Source organism: Ursus arctos, unplaced genomic scaffold (genome assembly GCF_023065955.2).
Source record: "Ursus arctos isolate Adak ecotype North America unplaced genomic scaffold, UrsArc2.0 scaffold_14, whole genome shotgun sequence".
Taxonomy (NCBI): Eukaryota; Metazoa; Chordata; class Mammalia; order Carnivora; family Ursidae; genus Ursus; species Ursus arctos.
The window spans coordinates 23,070,954-23,092,105 of record NW_026622808.1 but is presented as its reverse complement, the minus strand read 5'-3'; the positions used below and the strand labels follow the sequence as shown (position 1 = coordinate 23,092,105).

The 21,152-nt window shown below is 39.3% G+C and overlaps 2 pseudogenes; both read left to right on the top strand.

Moving 5' to 3' along the window:
- The first annotated feature begins 9,821 nt into the window (after positions 1-9,821).
- Positions 9,822-10,650, top strand: LOC125283794 (olfactory receptor-like protein OLF4; annotated as a pseudogene).
- Positions 10,651-19,068: 8,418 nt separating this feature from the next.
- LOC125280915 (olfactory receptor 7A17-like) lies at positions 19,069-19,731 on the top strand (annotated as a pseudogene).
- Positions 19,732-21,152: the final 1,421 nt, after the last annotated feature.

The window sequence follows — 21,152 nt, the reverse complement described above, 5'->3', positions numbered from 1 at the left end:
GCTAGCCCGGTGATGGGTATTAGGAGGGCACATATTGCATGGAGCACTGGGTGTTATATGCAAACAGTGAATCAGGGAACACTACATGAAAAACTAATGATGTACTGTATGGTCACTAACATAATAAAAAATAAAAAATAAAATAAAAGTTAAAAAATAAAATAATAAAATAGAGTTTTGTTATATAATTGTAAAAAATGTAATAAACCTGAAAAATCTGTTTCCTTATCTCTAATTCAGGTGGATGTTGTTAGGAATAAATACAGCATTTGGAAATATTTGGTGAGTCCAAAAAGTCTTTCATGGGTTGAAGTGTATGTACATATATGTATCTGTGCATTTGTACATTACTTCATACAAATACACTCTTACACATGTATGTATAACACATACTAAATAATCCCATCTTTTGTGTTGAAAGGAAATCTGAAAGAAATTTGAAGAGGATAGAAATCAAAAGAGTAATTTTGAAAAGGTATGAAATTAAAAGAATATAGATATTTAGACACAAATACTAAAATTTGAATAGGCAAACATTAATTTTAGTAATGAATTCCTTTTTTAATCTCAATGCACAAATGGCTCACAGTCATAATTTATATATATATATATATATATATATATATTTTTTTTTTAAATATTTTATTTATTTATTTGACAGAGATAGAGACAGCCAGCGAGAGAGGGAACACAAGCAGGGGGAGTGGGAGAGGAAGAAGCAGGCTCCTAGCGGAGGAGCCTGATGTGGGGCTCGATCCCATAATGCCGGGATCACGCCCTGAGCCGAAGGCAGACGCTTAACCGCTGTGCCACCCAGGCACCCCAGAATTTATATTTTTAAAAAAACATATTTAAATCTAAAGTCACAGGACACTTGACTGGCTCAGTCAGCAGAGCAGCAACTCTTTTTTTTTTTTTTTTCTTTAAAGATTTTGTTTTTTTTTTTTGTTTTGTTTTGTTTTGTTTTTTGGGTTTTTTTTTTTTTTTTTTTTTGGTTATCAGTAAATTTTTTTGATGTTTTTTTATTATATTATGTTAGTCACCATACAGTACATCCCTGGTTTCTGATGTAAAGTTCAATGATTCATTAGTTGCATATAACACCCAGTGCACCATGCAATGCGTGCCCTCCTTACTACCCATCACCAGCCTATCCCATTCCCCCACCCCCCTCCCCTCTGAAGCCCTAAGTTTGCTTCTCAGATTTTGTTTTTAACTAATCGCTTAAACAATGTGGGGCTCAAACCTACAATCCTGAGATCAAGAGTCACCCACTCCACCCACAGAGCCAGCCAGGCAGCTGGAGCATGCTACTCTTGATCTCAGGGTCATGAGTTGAAGCCCTACATTGGGCATAAAGATTACTGCAAACATAAATAAAAGGGGCACTTGGATGGCTCAGTCACTTAAGGGTCCAACTCTTGATTTTGGCTCCCAGCATGATCTCAGGGCATGGATTCAAGCACCATGTCAGGCTCCATGCTCAGTGAGGAGTCTGCTTAAGGCTTCTCACTCCTTTCTTTGCCCCGCATCTGTTCATGTATGGGCCCGTTCTCTCTCTCTCTCTCTCTCCAAAATAATAAATTAATCTTTAATAAATAAACAAATAAATAAAGTCAGTCAGTGATATTTATATTTTAGCAATGGGGAATTCACTTTGTCCATTCCATTCAAACAATGGAGCAGAAGCTCCAAACAGACTTTATATTTTTTCTTCCAGTTAAGATCGGCTATCAACACAAAATACCCTTACCCAAGAGTAGAGAAATGAATTAATTGAGAAACCAAAATTTGTTTGCTTCAAAACAATTTTCTTGGATAAATGTCTATATTTCATTCCTATCTCTGCTGTAACAAATTACCACACTAGATGCTTCAAAAAACAAATTTATGCTCTTACTGTTTTCGAGGTCAGAAGCCTGAAGTAAGACTCAGTGGGCTAAAATCAAGATGTCTGCAGTGCCTGGTTCCTTATAGATGCTCCAGGAGAGAATCTTTTCTTTCCTATTGCAGTTTCTAGTGACAACAAGCATTCTTTGGCTCACTGCCCTCTCTCCATCTTCAAAACCAGTGACATGGCATCTTCAATCTCTCTCTGATCTGACTATTCTGCCTTCCTCTCCCAAATTCAGAGAACTATGATGATTATATTAGTTCCAGCTGCATAAATGGGCCAATCTTAGTTTAAGGTGAGCTGCTTAGCACCCTTATTCCATTTGCTACCTTAACCTTCCTCTTCCTAAAAAAAAAAAATAACATATTCAAAATTTCTGGGTACTAGAATGTGGATGACTTAGCACTGGTTGTTATACACAACTAATGAATCACTGAACAGTACATCAAAAACTAATAATGTTCTATACGTTGGCTAATTTAACATAATAATAATTTAAAAAGAAACAGTGTCAAAGGCAAAAATAGTAATAATGAAGAGGCTCTTATTCTGCCTACTCGAAAGACTTTTCCAGAAGTGTTTTATTTGGTACCACTCAAGGGTTCTAATAAGAAACACAGAATTTATCACAGCCCTGAGAATGACTGGATACACTAGTCATTCAAAATTTAATGCAAACATGACTTTTTTTCTGAGGAAGACGTACAGCCACCTGCCCCTTACTCTATCACAGGACCACAGGCTTGCTACTCAGAGTGGTCCACAGACCATGACCTGCAGCATCAACACCACTCAGGAGCTTGTTAGAAACGCTGAACTGCTGGGCCCACCAGCACCTGCTAAAGCAGAATCTCCATTTGAACCAGAATCCTAGGTGATTCACGTGCAGTTTAAAGTTGGAGAAATGCTGGTCTAGAGTATGTTTTCTCATGTTCTCAATCTGACCTTTGAGGCAGGGTCACTATCTGTGTTGGGAGCTCTCCTGCTCAGTGGAGGTGTTTAGCAGCGTCTCTCGGACATTGCCAGATGTGCCCAGGGGGAAAGGACCACCTCTGCTTGGGACCACTGGCACAGAGATTGAAAACTGGGAGCAACCTGACAGAATGCAATCAGAACCCACCCCTTTCTGCAACAATAACTTTGAGAAGCTCACTAAATTCTTCAAGCCCCATGTCTCCATGGGGAATGGAGTTCACACTAGTGTTGCCTCACAGAATGGACCTGTATCAATATTAATTCAGGCAATTCCTATATGGTGATAAACTCAGATTATAGTACAGAAAGAGTTCTAAATGTATCTCTTACAATTAACAAACATTTTATAATTACATTTTAAGTCACAGCCTGAACTTGTGATGGAAGTGTGGAATTTCTAATTGTTTTGGCAAAACTGTCTTGAAGCCAAGGAGTGTAGAGTCCAGGGTTTTATATTAAAGGAACAAACTTTTCGTCTTCATTGGAAAAGGGAAAAGTAACATACTAGAGATATTAGGGGTTATGTCTCCACCACAAGTAAGTCGATGCTTTGAAAGACCCAAGGGACCTAATCAAGACTGATTCCTCAGTCTTAAACAGGAGAAAATGGTCACTCAGGAGTGGGATAAGGGGCTGGGAGTTTAGATCTCTGAAAAGCAGAAGAAGTTATAGAAAAAGAGTAAGAAAAACTGACTTCACTTGGCTTATCACCCAGTCTTCTCAGAAAAGAAATTCAACAGGAAAAATGTCCTTTGTGTCCAAACTAGTGTCCCGGAGGGAAATCATGTGCCTGAAGGTGGAACAAGAGGGAAATGATGCTAATGAGCAGACCGAACCAGCTGTAAATACTCCTCTGTTGCAGTCCCGCAGCACAGGCAACCTCGGGCTGGACAAGACCTAGTGGTTTCTTGTGCAGTCCTAAGTCTGGATGGGGCACTGAAGTCTGACTTATTCCTGCTGTCTTGTCTGGGGACAGAGCTTCATCCTCCATCATCTACCAACCAGACAGGTATTTTGATTTCCATGTAGGGACCTTCTTCCCAGAGACCCCATCTAGATGAGTTTTACTGCCCAGTAGGGACTGCAGGAGAAGGTCAAGAGAATGAAAGTCAAGAGCATTTACCTGAGTCACCTGAGGGCCAGTCCAGCCCAATCTAGAGCTGAGAGTTTGCTGTGGCTGTTTGCTGGCTTAAGAAATGTATTGATTGATTCATTTACATATTTATGATGCTAAAAATAGAAGTGAATATTGAACTCAGAAATGCAAGGTTCAACATTAACAACCAAATCATAATAATGGAAATCCAATAAGTCAAAGGGATAGGAAGCATAAAATAGAGCATGAGACCAAGGATCTTTGCAGGTAACTACAGTAGAAAAGTCAAGTATTAGCTGCGGAGGGACATACAGTGAAGCAAGGATATTTCTTTCATTTTTAAGATGGGACATAGTAGACTATATTTCCGTACTGATTAGAAAAATTCAGACAAAAGAATTCTCACAGGGACATCCCTGAAAGAGCAGTATATGAAACTAAGTATCACAGTACTACCTCTTTCTCGAGTATTCAAATGAAAGTTTTTGCATGTATTTTGTGAAAAAGGGTCTGCTAATGAGCTTCCTTTACAATTACCTCATTACCTGTGAGCCTGAACATGGTCTGGCTTAGCTCGCCACCCACTTTCTCTGTTGAAAATTGTCTGTGGGAGTCCTTGGTGTTTGCATAGTGGGGTCGGAGTGGTTTTATTCCTGTTTTTTATTACATTCTTTCAATGAAAGAATTGCTGTTTATTTCACTAATTTAGCTACTTGCCATTCTGCTTTTTTATGTATGTGTAGATGTATTTGTGCAGAATGTGTGAGAGCGTATAAACTTTGTGTGGTGAAGTCTGTGAGTTACTCATAATATCTTCCCTCCACTGCTTTTTCTAGGTAGGTTTTTTTTTTTTTTTTTTTTTCTGGAAGAATTGATCTGTCACCTTAACATTATTCACTTGTGGATACCTGCTGTCCAAAAAATGAAAGTGAACGTCCTTCTGCATACTCACGGCTCTCAAAGCACTCTTTGTACATTTTTCTGACTAGTGTTCATGTCTCTGTATTCCTTGTTGTTCCTTTTGGCTTTTTTTTTATTGGATCTCTTTCTAAAACAGAAAGGCCATCCCTTGGAAGGCGTGCTTCTTTATGTTTCACCAAGAACCACCTTTACCTTCCATAAGCACACTTGTCCCATATCTCTTTATGTGAGATGAAACTAAAACTTTAGATACTGCTTCTCTCCACATTACAAGACTTTTCCCAATTCTTTATTCCCGAGTCTTTGGCAATCTGATTTAGATTTGTACCATTGTCAATTTCATTAAATTCTCACTCTTTTAAATCTTTTTGTTCAGAAGTTGGTTTGGGAACTTCCTTCGATTTTGTTTAAGACAGTTGTTTTGAGCCATTCCACTTAATCTAAGTGCATTTTCACTATTCTTCTTTCCTTCAAAAAATTTCATTTCTTCAAAACTATTCTGTGTTATGCACACGTATACATTTACACACTTTATTTGGACTGTATAAAAAGACATCTATGAATATCGTAAGTATTCTTTATGTTCTGGCTCAATCTTTTTTTCTAGTTCTCCTCCCCCAGTGATCCTGACTCAGGAGTACCTTATACTCGTCCCTCTAGTCAACCAGTGCAATGTTGCTTCATTATTTCAACACCTGCATGACATTTCATGGTGTGGTTGTGCCATTTACACTTTTGAAGGACTTTCATATTTTTTCCCATTAAATTATGTTATTTCCATGGTACAAAATATTTTTAAATACTTAAAACCAAGTTTTACAACCAAAACCTACCAAAGAGAAGGATCTGGCCCAGAATGTCCATTTTGCAGACTGAGGAACAATGACTCAAAGAATATCTTTATTTTTTAATATTTTATTTCTTTTAAGTTATTTCCATGCCCAACAAGGGTCCTGAACCTACAACCCCAAGCTCAAGAGCCCCATGCTCTACTGAATGAGCCAGGCAGGCGTCCCAAAGAACATTTGTATTTTGATATTTGCAAACTTCCATCAACAATCCAATCTTTTCCAACCAAATTGAAATGCAGCTTTGTCATGTATTAAATGTCATACATAATGAGACCTAATTCCTGATTCATTCAGCATATACTAAAAGAGCATCTGCTACGTTCCAAAAATTTCTAAGAAATTTATATGTAACATGCTTTTATTTCAAGGTCATGAGGAATTTAAATATTCATCCATGTTGATTTTGTGGAATTACTGCTCCTGTAGTTCCTGTTTGAGTTAGTTCTCAGAAGTCCCTTCAATGTTGTTGAATACGGTTGTACTGAAACTGCTCTCTTTAACCCGGTTTTATCTCCTCTGTCATTCTTTGTATTTCATAATGTCTCATTTTCTTGAATTTGTTTCCATATAAGTGCATATGCATCCACACCCATAAAGAAAAACTTGAACAGCACAGGTGAAGTCCTTGCTCCTTTGGTCCTTACATCAGGGTGACAGACAAGAGTGCAGTGAGATAAATGTGAGCAAGAGATAATGTCCTCGGATAAGTCACATGTAGAGTATTCAGAGTAAGAGGATAGATTGCCATGGGGCGTTTAAGATTTTGCAGGGTCGGCCTTTGCATGTTGGACAAAGAACAGAAATGTGAGTAGTTGTACTCATCGGACTTGTCAGGAATGTGACTAAAATCCAAAGCCTAAGAATAACAAACAAACAAACAAACAAAAAAAAAGATGTCACATAAGAAAAGTGATAAAGGGACTCACCTCATCCTCTATTGGACCAAACAAAAACCAACTGGTCAAATAAATACAGAAACGGTAGAGGAAAAACAAGTCACCTGCTATCTGGTAATAAAAATGCCCAAATTTTGTGAAGGGTTGGTTTATTCTTTTTACTCATTTTTCTCTTGTGACGTTCAATCTATAGGGTGCTTCACACCATAAAGATGTCACTGATTTCTGTTATGGGCAAATTTAATTTTGCTCTTTTATTATTTTTGCTGGGTATAAATGGGATGTAACCAGGACTGGATGCCAATAGCATCAAGGAAGCTTTCCTTCCTCGCAGTGTCTCAGGACAACTGAGCTTATTAGATCATTTTACTCTCTATGTCCATTGCATTTCTCCCTCCCTCTGTCTTTCTCTATCTCTCTGTTTATCGAACACGATTTTTTTTGCTGATGTTATTTTTCTAATTTTTTTATTTAAATTCAATTTAATTAACATATAGTATATTACTATTTTCAGAGGTAGAATTTAGTGAGTTATAATTTGCATAAAACACCCAGTGCAGGAGCACCTGAGTGGCTCAGTTGGTTAAGCCTATGGCTCAGGTCATGATCTCAGGGTCCTGGTATTGAGCCCCACATCTGGCTCACTGCTCAGCAGGGGAGTCTACTTCTCCCTCTCCTCCCTCTGCCCCTGCTTGTGTGCTCTCTTCGCTCACTCTCTCTCTCAAATAAATAAGATCTTTAAAAAAATTATTTAAAAAACCACCCAGTGCACATTAAATTATGTGCCTTCCTTAATGCCAATCACCCAATTACCCCATCCCCATCCAGCTCCCCTCCAGCCACCCTCAGTTTGTGTCCTATAATCAAGAGTCTCTTATGGTTTCCTTACCTCTTTGTTTTTATCTTATTTTCCCTTCCTTTCCCCTATGTTCATTAGTTTTCTTTTTTAAATTCCGCATATAAATGAAATCATATGGTATTTGTCTTTCCCTAACTGGCTTATTTCACTTTACATATACACTCTATCTCCATCACATTGTTGCAAATGGAAAGATTTGATTCTTTAATAGCTGAGTAATATTGCATTTTATATGTATCACATCTTCTTTATCTATTCATCTGTTGCTGGACATATGGGCTCTTTCCATATTTTAACCATTGTGAACATTGCTTCTATAAACATTGAGGTGGGGATGCCTGGGTGGCTCAGTAGGTTAAGTGTCAGCCTTCGGCTCAGGTCATGATCCCAGGGTCCTGGGATTGAGTCCTGCAACAGGCTTCTTGCTCAGTGGGGAGCCTGCTTCTCCCTCTTCCTCTGATCTTCCCCCTGCTTGTGCTCCCTTTCTCTCTCTGACAAATAAATAAAATCTTTAAAAACAAAACAAAACATAGAGGTATATATGCCCTTTAAATCATCATTTTTGTATTCTTTGGATAAATACCTAGCAGTGCAATTGATGGGTTGTAGAATAGCTCTATTTTTAAGTTTTTGAGGAACCTCCATACTGTTTTCTAGAGTGGCTGTACCAGCTTGCATTCCAACCAACAGTGTAAAAGTGTTCCCCCTTCTCCACATCTGGGCCAATATCTGTTGTTTCCTGAGTTGTTAATTTTAGCCATTCTGATTGTGTTAGGTGGTATCTCAGGATGGTTTTGATTTTAAATTCCCTGATGATGAGTGATGTTGATAATTTTTTTTCATGTGTCTCTTAGCTGTTTACGATTGTACAAAAACCATAAGATATCTAGGAAGAAACCTAACCAAAGAGATAAAATATCTGTACTCTGAAAATTGTAGAACACTTATGAAAGAAATTGAGGAAGCCACAAAGAAATGGAAAAACATTCCATGTTCATGGATTGGAAGAACAAATATTGTTAAAATGTCAATGCTACCCAAAGCAAACTACATATTCAATGCAATCCTTATCTAAATACCACCAACATTTTTCACATAGATGCAACAAACAATCTAAAATTTGTAGGAAACCAGAAAAGGCCCTGAATGTTGAACACAATTTTTATGCTTCCTTAGACACAGGTCAGAAAGTGGCCATTGCAAAATGGAGCCCCAAGAGGATTTGTCCCTGGGAAGCGATGAATAGGAATTTCTGGGTATTATTTCTGCATTCCTTATGGAAAAGGTAATATGATGTAATATCCTAAACAGTGTGTTGGGGTGGGTGGTGGGGAGGTGAGAGGGACATAGAGTTAACACACACCAGGAAGACATGGTGTGGTATGTTGTGTGTATGTGACAATGCATGTGTGTGTGCATGTATGAGTATGCATGTGCACATTCCTGAGGGCAACTTGATGAGTGAGAGCAGTCTTCAGAGCAGAGATACACAGACTCCTTTATTTCAAGGTGACCCTTATAATACAGAGGCCAAACTTAATCAACAGATGATACTAAGGAGGGGTGTCAATTGACAGGACCTTATTGGAATGAATCATAATGTGCAAGAGGTACGTAGTGGGGACCAGTGACTCCCTGTGTCTTGAACTCAAAGCAGCTATGAGTCCACGTGATTCTATGAATTCATTACCACCACCTCTCATCATGCTCCCTACACACTGGCTTCCTTCCGAGCCTTCATTTTCTGACAGAAGCACTTCCTTAGAGCCTTTGCACTGGCTTTTCCCTCTACCAGGAAGACATCCCATCTTCCACCCTTTCTTCCAAGAGGTATCTGTTCAAATGTCACCTTCTAAGGTACTCTTGACTGAACACCCAACATAACACCCCATACACTCTTTCCCTTAACCTGCTTCTGTATTCCTCATAGCATCTGCCCCATCTCAAGACTATTTAATTTTTATATCTGCTTCTGTCCTATCACCATCATAGAATTGTAGGGACTTTTGTTTTTCAACACCCACTACTTTATGACTAGAATTCCCAAAACACGGTCAGCACTCTATATGTTCCTCAAATGCATAAAATAATTTCTTACTAAAAATGTAAATTACCCAACCTTTTGGGGAACATCTGATGTTGTGATGAAAATTCTTAGTCAGAGAGGAACTGGTAATCCTCTCAAGGGGCCCATATCCATTCACATGATATTGCAGTTAGTTTCTTGACTGGAAAATATAAATTGTTGCATTTCCATAATGTGAGCAATGACAATTTGTGTGAAAATTAGTTGTGCTACTTTCCCTTGTGCTGGTAGTCACTCCATCACATGGGCCCAGGAAACAATACAGGAATTTCAGAATTCCAGCTTCTGGGATTTTCAGAGAAACCAGAACTGCAGCCCCTCATATTTGGGCTTTTCCTCTCCATGTACCTGATCACGCTGTTTGGAAACCTGCTCATCATCCTGGCTATCAGCTCTGACTCCCACCTCCACACCCCCATGTACTTCTTCCTCACCAACCTGTCCTTTGTAGACATCTGTTTCACCTCCACCACCATCCCCAAGATGCTGTGGAACATCCAGACTCACAGCAAAGTCATAATCTATGCAGACTGCATCACACAGATGTACTTTTTCATACTGTTTACAGGGCTAGACATCTTTCTCCTGAGTGTGATGGCTTATGACCGCTTTGTGGACATCTGTCACCCCCTGCACTACATGGTCATCATGAACCCCTGGCTTTGTGGACTGCTGGTTCTGGTATCCTGGATCCTGAGTGCCTTGCATTCCTTATTACAAACATCTATGGTGTTGCGGCTGTCATTCTGCACAGTCTTGGAAATCCCCCACTTTTTCTGTGAAATCAATCAGATGATACAACTTGCGTGTTCTGACACCTTTCTCAATAACATGGTGATATATTTTGCAGCTATGTTGCTGGCTGGTGGTCCCTTCCTTGGGATCCTTTTCTCTTACTCTAAGATAGTCTCCTCCATACTTGGGATCTCATCAGCCTAGGGCAAGTATAAAGCTTTTTCCACCTGTGCATCTCACCTCTCAGTTGTCTCCTTATTCTATTGTACAAGCCTAGGAGTGTACCTTAGCTCTGCTGCTCCCCAGAGTTCCCACGGAAGTGCAGTGGCCTCGGTGATGTACACAGTGTTCACCCCCATGCTGAACCCCTTCATCTACAGCCTGAGGAACAGAGACATAAAGAGGGCTCTGATGAGATCTTTGTGGGTTAACAGCTCTAAAAGGGCCAATCTTCATGGGGCTGAAGAAGTCCCCACAGTTGCAGGGCTCAAATCCTGAGCCAAATGTTAAGATACTTTGATCAGATTGTGGAAGTGGAACATTCTTCTTTTATTTTTTTCCTAGAATTTCTTTTTTTTTTTACCTTTCTGTATGATTTATGCAACTCATTTTATTAAACTTTGTGATATCTCTGATACCCAAGAGATCTTCCCTTTTTCATTTCCTATTCTCTCAATGTTATTCCTAACTTTGAGTGTGAAATGTTTGGAACATTCTCACTTATTCAAAGGACTACATGAATATGTTAAGGATAAATTCTTCTTAAATAAAATGTATCATAGTGAGCATTTTTTTTCTTTTGTTTGACTGAATACTACTCCTATGGAAAATAAACTCTTAGCCACCACAGCTATTTAAATAAGTTTATAACAGAGAAAAACCTGAGACCACTATGCTTCCCTTTTGTGAACATCTTTCCTTTGTGGATCACAACCTTAACTGCTCTGCCAGAGAATACACCTCTTTTATTTAAATTCAATTAGGCAACACAGGGTACATCATTAGTTTAAGATGTAGAGTTCAGTATTTCATCACCTGCATGTAACACCCAGTGCTCATCACATCACATGCCCTCCTTAATGCCCGTCAGTTACCCCATTACCCTACCCATGTCCCCTCCAGCAACCCTCAGGTTTTTTTTTTCCAGAGTTAGGAGTCACTCATGGTTTGTCTTCCTCTCTGATTTCTTCTCATTCAGTTTTCCCTCCCTTCCCTTATGATCCTCTGCACTATTTCTTATATTCCATATATGAATGAAACCATATGATAGTTACCTTTCTCTGATGACCTATTTCACTTAGCTTAATACCCCCAGTTCCAATCATGTTGAGGTAGATGGTAAGTATTCATTCTTTCTGATGGCTAAGTAATACTCCCATGTGTATATGGACCACATCTTCTTTTTTAAAAAATATTTTTTATTATATTATGTTAGTCACCATACAGTACACTCCTGGTTTTTTATGTAAAGTTCGATGGTTCATTAGTTGCGTATAACACCCAGTGCACCATGCAATACATGCCCTCCTTACTACCCATCACCAACCTATCCCATTCCCCCACCCCCTCCCCTCTGAAGCCTTCAGTTTGTTTCTCAGAGTCCATAGTCTCTCATGTTTCATTCCCCTTCTGATTACCCCCCCCTTTCTTTATCCCTTTCTTCCCCTACCGATCATCCTAGTTCTTATGTTCCATAGATGAGAGAAACCATATGATAATTGTCTTTCTCTGCTTGACGTATTTCACTTAGCATCATCTCCTCCAGTGCCGTCCATGTTGCAGCAAATGTTGAGACAGACCAATATTCCTGATGAACATGGATGCCAAAATACTAAAAAAGTTCTAATCAATAGGCACATACTTGCAGACCAGAGGCCTAAGCCTACAGTGAACATCATTCTCAATGGGTTTTCCCTTAAGGTCAAAAACATGACAGGGATGCCCACTCTCACCACTATTGTTCAACATCATACAAGAAATCCTAGCATCAGTAATCAGACAACAAAAAGGAATAAAAGGTATCCAAATTGGCAAAGAAGAAGTCAAACTCTCTCTCTTTGCAGATGACATGATACTTTATGTGGAAAATCCAAAATACTCCACCCCCAATTCTAGAACTCATACAGCAATTCAGTAATGTGGCAGGATACAAAATCAATGCACAGAAATCAGTTGCTTTCCTATACACTAAAAATGTAACTGTAGAAAGAGAAATTAGGGAATCGATTCCATTTACGATAGCACCAAAAACCATAAGATAGCTTCGAATAAACCTAAAGAAAGAAGTAAAGGACCTATACTCTAGAAACTACAGAACACTTATGAAAGAAATTGAGGAAGACACAAAGAGATGGAAAAACAGTCCATGCTCAGGGACCAGAAGAATAAACCTTCTGAAAATGCCTATGCTGCCCAGAACAATCTAGACTTTCAATGCCATCCTGATCAAAATAACAATGCCATCTTTCAAAGTGCTGGAAGAAACAATCCTAAAATTTGTGTGGAACCAGAAAAGACCCAGAAGCACCAAGGAAATGTTGAAAAAGAAAAACAAAGCTGGGGTCACCATGTTGCCTGATTTCAAGCTATATTATAAAGCTATGATCACAAAGAAAGCATGGTACTGGGACAAAAACAGACACAAAGACCAATGGAACAGAATAGAGAACCCAGAAATGGACCTTTGACTCTATGGCCAACTAATCTTTGACAAAGCAAGAAAAAAACATCCAGTGGAAAAAAAGACAATCTCTTCAATAAATAGTGCTGGGAAAATTGGACAGCTATATACAGAAGAATAAAACTTGACCACTCTCTCACACCATTCACAAAGATAAACTTCAAATGGATGAAACACCTCGATGTAAGACTGGAATCCATCAAAATCATAGAGGAGAACATAGGCTGTAACCTCTTTGACATCGGCCACAGCAACTTCTTTCATGGCACGTTTCCAAAGGCAAGGGAAACAAAAGCAAAAATGAAATTTTGGAACTTCATCAAGATAAAAAGCTTCTGCATATCAAAGGAAACAGTCAACAAAACAAAGAGGCAGCCCATGGAATGGGAGAAGATATTTGCAAATGACACTACAGATAAAAGGCTGGTATCCAGGATCTGTTAGGAACTTCTCAAACTCAATAACCAAGAAACAAATAATCAAATCAAAAAATGCGCAGAAGATATGAACAGACACTTTTCCAATGAAGACATACAAATGGCTAACAGACACATGAAAAAATGTTCAACATCATTAGCCATCAGGGAAATTCAAATCAAAACCATACTAAGATACCACCTTACGCCAGTTAGAATGGCAAAAATTAACAAGGCAGGAAACAACAATTTCTGGAGAGGATGTGGAGAAAGGGGATCCCTCTTACATTGTTGGTGGGAATGTAGGTTGGTGCAGCCACTCTGGAAAACAGTGTGGAGGTCCCTTAAAAAGCTAAAAATAGAACTACCCTATGACCCAGCAATTGCATTACTGGGTATTTACCCCAAAGATACAGATGTAGTGAAGAGAAGGGCCATATGCACCCCAATGTTCATAGCAGTGTTGTCCACAATAGCTAAATTGTGGGAGGAGCCGAGATGCCCTTCAACAGATGACTGGGTTAAGAAGATGTGGTCCATATATACAATGGAATATTATTCAGCCTTCAGAAAGAACGATCACCTAACATTTACAGCAACATGGACGGGACTGGAGGAGATAATGCTAAGTGAAATAAGTCAAGCAGAGAAAGACAATTATCATATGGTTTCACTCATTTGTGGAACATAAGGAATAGCAGGGAGATCAGTAGGAGAAGGAAGGGAAGAATGAAGGGGGGTAAACAGAAGGGGGAATGAACCACGAGACACTATAGACTCTGGGAAACAAACTGAGGGTTTTAGAGCTGAAGGGGGTGGGGATGGGCTAGCTTGGTGAAGGGTACTAAGGAGGACATGTATTGCATGGAGCTCTGGTGTTATATGCAAACAATGAATCGTGGAACACTACAACAAAAGCTAATGATGTACTCTATGGTAACTAACATCATAATTAAATAGAAAAACCAATCCATATAGGATCCTAGCTCAGTGCATGGTGCATAAAAAGATCTAAATATCTCATAATTAACAAACTTTTTAAAATAGAGCACTAAATGACAGCTCTTAATTTGCATCATCAGCATGAATCACCTTATCGGTTAGTCAAAAGCATCATGAAGACAAGGGCACAATACCAGTATGTTTATAACAAATTAATGTACTCTCTCTTGTTGAAGAGGGGAATGGCAATTTTCTAGATATATCACAGGATCTTCTCTGCCATAAGACAATGCCTTGGAGGTCCATGAGACCTGGTTAAGCAGGTTCCTCACTCTTAGATTTGGAGAAAATATTAACTCAATATTGGAATAAGATGCAAGGGGGTTAGAGCTCTGGAAGGCAGGCAAGATCAGAGAGAAAAAGTAACCAAAACTGAATTCACCTGACTTTTAATACAGTCTCCTGGGAACAGAGAATTGGCAGGAACAAATATCGTTTCTGTCCAGACCCATGTCCCATGGGAAAGTAATCTGCTCAGAGGTGATAGTAACAAAGGAAAGAGTGCCTAACGAGCAGACACAGGAGCTATAAATATCTCCTCTATTGCAATTTCTTACTGTGGTGCATCCTTGTGCAGGAAAGGACATGATTGTTGCTTTTGGGTTCCTAAGTTTGGCTGGGGAACCCATGCTTCACTGCTTCCTGCTGTCTTGTCTGAGAACAGGGCTTCAGTCTCCATCACCAACCATCCAGAGATGAATTCACTCCACACACAGGCTTTCATCTTATAGACCCTACCAAGGTGAGTCTGAGAGCTCAGGAGGTATTTCAGGAAAGGATCAGAGAATGTGGAGCCTGAGAACCTTTACCTGAGGTCACCTGAAACCCTAACCAACCTATCCCCAAGCTGAGAGACTGTGTGTTTGTTTGCTGGGTTGACAATTAAGTTTAAAATAATTTAATGTATTTTAAAAAGCAGTTTTCATTGGACTCAGCATTATAGGTTTCATGGTTGACAATATGTGGTGAGAATTGAAGTCAGTTGGATGGGATGGAGGAGAAATGAGGGATGTAAAGTGCTTCCAGTGAAGTTAGAACATATTCAAGGAGTTTACAGCTAAGGGCAGTAGGAAACCAGAGTATTAGGCTTGGAGGTGTGAGCAGTCAAGCAAGAGTATTTTTTAAAAATTTTCAGATAGGCTGGTGATATAGGCTGGTGATGGGTAGTAAGGAGGGCACGTATTGCATGGTGCAGTGGGTGTTATACGCAACTAATGAATCATGGAACTTTACATCAGAAACCAGGGATGTACTGTATGGTGACTAACATAATACAAAAAAATATTATTATTTAAAATTTTTTAAAAAAATTGCAGATGGATACATTTAGTTTGTTCTGTATTCATTAGAAGGATCCAGGCCCATGGAGGTAAGTACTACCTTTTGACAGCAGTTTTTGAGACATACGTTTCACAGTATCCACTCTCCCATTACTATTCACCAGAGGGGGAAAATGTACTTAATATACATGAAGGGATATACCAATGAACATTAACTTGTACTCTTTTATTAGGAAGGAGGCTGAATTTATTTTTGACTTTCTTAGCCATTTACTTCAGATATGCAAATTGGTTTTGCAAATGCATTGCTTTATGTACTGGGATCTGTGTGTTTTTATTGTGTTTGGATCCCATTCTTTCAAGAAAAGAATGGCAATTTTTTCACCAAGTTTCTGTTTGCCACTTACTCCTTGTATTGTGTAGAGATGTATTTATGGGATGGCATGAGAGCCTACATATTGTGCGGTCAAGTCTATCAGTTTGTCACATCATGTCCCCCTCGTTGCTTTGAAACATTGAAATTCTTCTGCATCCTTAGTAGTAAGAATTGCTTTTTACACATATTGCCGTCTTATTGCACATCAAGTTGTCCTTATTTCTATCACTTTATTATTTGGAATTAGATATTTTTTAAAAAATAGCAGTTACCTCCTGTCATTATGTGAAACACCTTGTTTTGTATTCAACTAAAGATCCTGTGCATCCTTTTCATAAGCATGACTGAACATGATAAAATTATAATTTTAGCTACTGCATCCTCTCCTGTGGATTAAAAAGTATATTTTCCTATTCTTTTATTTCCAAGCTTTTACCCATGTCATCCTGAACTCGAGACCCTTTCTGACGTGAATGTTACTGTTTTATATCTTTTCTGTAAGATGTTAGTATTAGCATATTGTTCACTTTTAAGACAGTTAATTGAATCCACCGTATTTAACATGATTTATTCAATTACCATTATTTCTATTTAATGAATTCTCATTTTTAAAAAACTTGTTTCTATACAAGTGCACACCTTTGTGAACACAAAGAGTCAAACAAAGTAAGTAAGGCCCCTGCTCCCTTGGATCACACATTATAATGGAGAACAGGGAACGAAGTGTTCATATGACACAAGGTCTTCAAGGATAAACCATATACAAAAAGAGGATGGATTGTCATGGAACATGGAAGATTTTGCAGAGTATGGTCTGGGAAGGCTTCTGCATGGCAGACAAGGAACAGAGAACCAGGAGAGGCATGTACCCATTGGATTTTGTGTCAAACAAAGATCAAACCCCAAAACCCAAGATAACAAAGGAATGGATGCCACCAAGTAAAGTAAGAGAAGAGCCAGCCTCATCCATTCTTGGGACACATAAAAACAAGTGTGGTCAAATAAACAGGGCATAGGGACAGGAATGACTCTTAGATCGGGGGCCTGAGAGGACTTCATGATGAGACCAGCGAGCAGCTAGCATGGGCTCCCTGGAGTCTGATGTAACATCAGTACACACGCTGACTGCATTTTCCCTCTGCAACATGGTCTTCTGACATACTCCTCATTCATACTGCTTTTCCCACATTAGCAGCCACTGGCCCTCTATTAAAACCATTTTTTTTCCTGCAGTGTATTCCATATTTTTTCTGTTCACAGTAAACATGCCTTTTACATCAAGCATGTGTGCACATGCAAACACACAAATCCACGTGTATGTACATACACACACACACACACACAAACACAACTGAACAAAGAGAGTAACCATTCATAAACTAACATGAAAGAACTATGCTCAACTTTTTACATATATGGACTCAATCTGTCAACCAAATCAGGAGGATGGATACCACTATCTCCACTATTCTGGTGAGAATATTAACATTTTATTTTTTTATTATGTTCAATTAGCCAACATACACTACATCATTAGTTTTTGATGTAGTGTTCCAAGATTCATTAGTTGCATATAACACCAGTTCATTTTAGAATGAATTGGTTGTCTTTCCATATTCAAACTTATAATGTGTGGTAGATCCAGGATTCAAAACTCATTCACTGATTCTAAAATTTTGCATTTAATACCATTTAAAAATGTCTTCTCTATTTCATCTAGATAAATTCCCACTATTTTTGTGCATTGTGTATTTACTTTTGTCAGTTATGGAATTGTTCCTTTCCCTCATATTTCTAGTGGGTGTTCATACATTAAGATGCCTTGACACCATAAATATAGCACTCTTTTCTCTTTCGGAAAAATGGGTTTTTTGCTTTATTGGTTATTCCGAGCATCAAGGGGATATGCCTAGGGTTGGAATGTAGCCAGACTTAGGGAAGCTTTCTTGTCATCAAGATCTCTCAGGGACCACCTGGGCTTATTAGACCTTTCTCCCCACTCTTCCTTTTCTCTGTCTCCTTTTAGTTTTTTGTACTTCTCTAAATACAAGACAAATTGGTCATATAAAATGGAGCATAAAGTTACATGTTCATGGGAGTCTTGTGAACTGGAATTTGGGTACTTTTCTATATTCATTAGAGTAATGATAATTTGACATTGAGACCTGAACTAGTATCATTTCTTTCCTAATTATTGTAGCTGGGGGTGAGAAGAGCCTGGTAGTCACATGGCACCAGGACTCTGTAGTGTGCCAAAATGGGACTCTTGAAATACAGACACCAGGATGTTAACCAACACTAGGAAATAAGGAAGGAATCCCTTTTTATTGACAGGATTCCTTGGACACAAATTAATGAAGTGCAAGGAGCACCATGTGAATGAAGGACTCCCTATGTGTTGAAGTCTCAGCTGTAGTGGGAAGGTCACCTCATTCTTCAACCTTCCCTGATACCATCTCTCATCACTCTCCCTCTTCCTCACCTCCTGACCACTCTGGCTCCTTTGGGGGTCCTGGATATAAAAAGCAAGTGCTTTCCTCAGGGCATTTGCACTGGCTCTTTCTCCTGCAGGGTACACATTCTCAGATAACCCTGCGTCTCATGTGCAGATTTTCCTAAGGTCTCTCTTCAAATATCATGTTGTTTTACATCTTCCTGAACTTCCAGTAAAGATAACACCTCATCAACTTTCTTTTATGCCCACCTTTATTCCCAGATGTCATTGTAATTATAGCATTTCTGCCATGTTACTAATGGCCATTTGTGTAAAAATCAATCATTTCTTTTCCTGAATTCTAGTCATCACAACCACCACATGGGACCAGGCAATGATACCCACATTTCAGGATTTCTTCTTCTGGGATTATCAAACAAACCAGAACTGCAGCCCCTCATATTTGGGCTTTTCCTCTCCATGTACCTGATCACTGTGTTTGGAAACCTGCTCATCATCCTGGCCGTCACCTCTGACTCCCACCTCCACACCCCCATGTACTTCTTCCTGGCCAACCTGTCCTTTGTAGATATCTGCGTCACCTCTACCATCATCCCAAAGATGCTGGTGAATATACAGACACAGAGCAAAGTTATAACCTATCCAGGATGCATCAGCCAGATCTATTTTTCCACACTCCTTGCAGGCTGGGATGACTTTCTCCTGGCTGTGATGGCCTATGACCACTTTGTGGCCATCTGTCACCCCCTGCACTACACAGTCATCATGAATCCCCAGCTCTGTGGACTGCTGGTTCTCATGTCCTGGATCGTGAGTGTCCTGAATTCCTTATTACAGAGCTTAATGGTGTCGTGGCTGTCCTTCTGTTCAGAGTTGGAAATCCCCCACTTCTTCTGTGAACTCCATCAGATGATCCAACTTGCCTGTTCTGACGCCTTTCTTAATGACACAGTGATATATGTTTCAATTGTGCTGCTGGCTGGTGCTCCCCTTGTTGGGATCCTTTGTTCATAGTCTAAGATTATATCCTCCATACGTAGAATCTCATCAGCTGAGGGCAAGTACAAAGCATTTTCCACCTGTGCATCTCACCTCTTGGTTGTCTCCTTATTTTATTGCACAGTCCTGGGAGTGTACCTTAGCTCTGCTGCTACCCAGAGCTCCCATGCAAGTGCAGTGGCCTTGGTGATGTACACGGTGGTCACACCCATGCTGAACCCCTTCATCTACAGCCTGAGGAACAAGGACATAAAGGGGGCTCTAATGAGAATCTTCAAGATGGAAGCTATAAAAGGGACAATTGTTCTGGTGGGAAAGTAGTGCCCTCGATTGCAGGGCTCAAAGCCATGTGTTCTGTATGGACAAATGTTTTTGTGACTTGTCCCACATAACAGACCACCTGGACCTGCATGTACATAGGCAGGCTAAGGAATGTTGTTTGTGAGACTCCTGCTGTGGGAATAACCTTGAGAGCCTAGCTGATTAAAGTATACTATGTGGGCTCCAGTTCAGAACTGATCCTTCTGGTCTGAATGCCAAGAGCTACAAATCTTGTCTCATTCCCCCTCCTACTTCCAGCTGGGCTGGTCCCCGAAATGGAATCCAGGAGAGGAGGTAGGCACACATAGCCCAGGCTCTTTGAAAATATGGAAACATGATAACATGGAAATGCAGCTTGCTCCAAAATGCCTGTAGGGGAACAGATGTTTAATTTCAAACCCTGTTATTTGCCCTGTCAATATGGCCCTTATTGGGATGGTCAGTTGAGAGTCTCACCTTGGAGAAGGGTGCTCTGTCCAGGCCTCTCAATCAGGACTCCAGGCTGGCTGTCTCCAGGGCCTTCCCCAGCTGATGAGGTTGTATGTTGTAGGTACTGGTTTTAATGTAACTTTGCCTTATTCTCATTTATTGCCTACTGTTACTTTCATCTGTGGGTAGACTGCTTTCCTCTCCTCTCTCTGTTAGGTTTCTATAATAATAATAAAGTTTCCCTTCCTTTTCAAAACCAAAAAATGGCTGCTATAAATCTTTTGTGGAAAACATGATTCTTTGATCATTGTAAAATAGAATCTGCTCCTATGTATTTCTGGAAATTTCCATTTCTTAGAATTCAAAATTTCAATTCCAGAAAACGACACAATTTCAGAAAACAGTGTTAACTAAGTTTTCTGCAGTATCTGATATGCATACAGCTTTTCCCTTGGTCCATTTTCATACGTTCCCACAGTTCTTCCCAAACTTGGATCAGAAATATTAAATATATGAGAGAGAGAGGGAGAGAGTGTACACTTTCATTTTTATTTTATTTTATTTTATTTTAATTCCAGTATAATCAACATACAGTGTTACACTAGTTTCAGGCATACAATATAGTGATTCAAAACTTATATACATCACCCGGTACAGCACACTATACCCATTCATCCATCAATGAACATCTAGGTTGTTTCTGTGCCTTGACTATTGTAATTATGCTGCAATCAAATTGAAGTATGCATATCTTTTTGAATTTGTGTTTTTGTTTTCTTCAGATAAATGCTCAGAAGTGGAATTGTTAGATCCTATAGTATTTCTATTTTTAATGTTTCAAGGAACCTCCACACTGTTTTCCACAGTGGCTGCTCCAATTC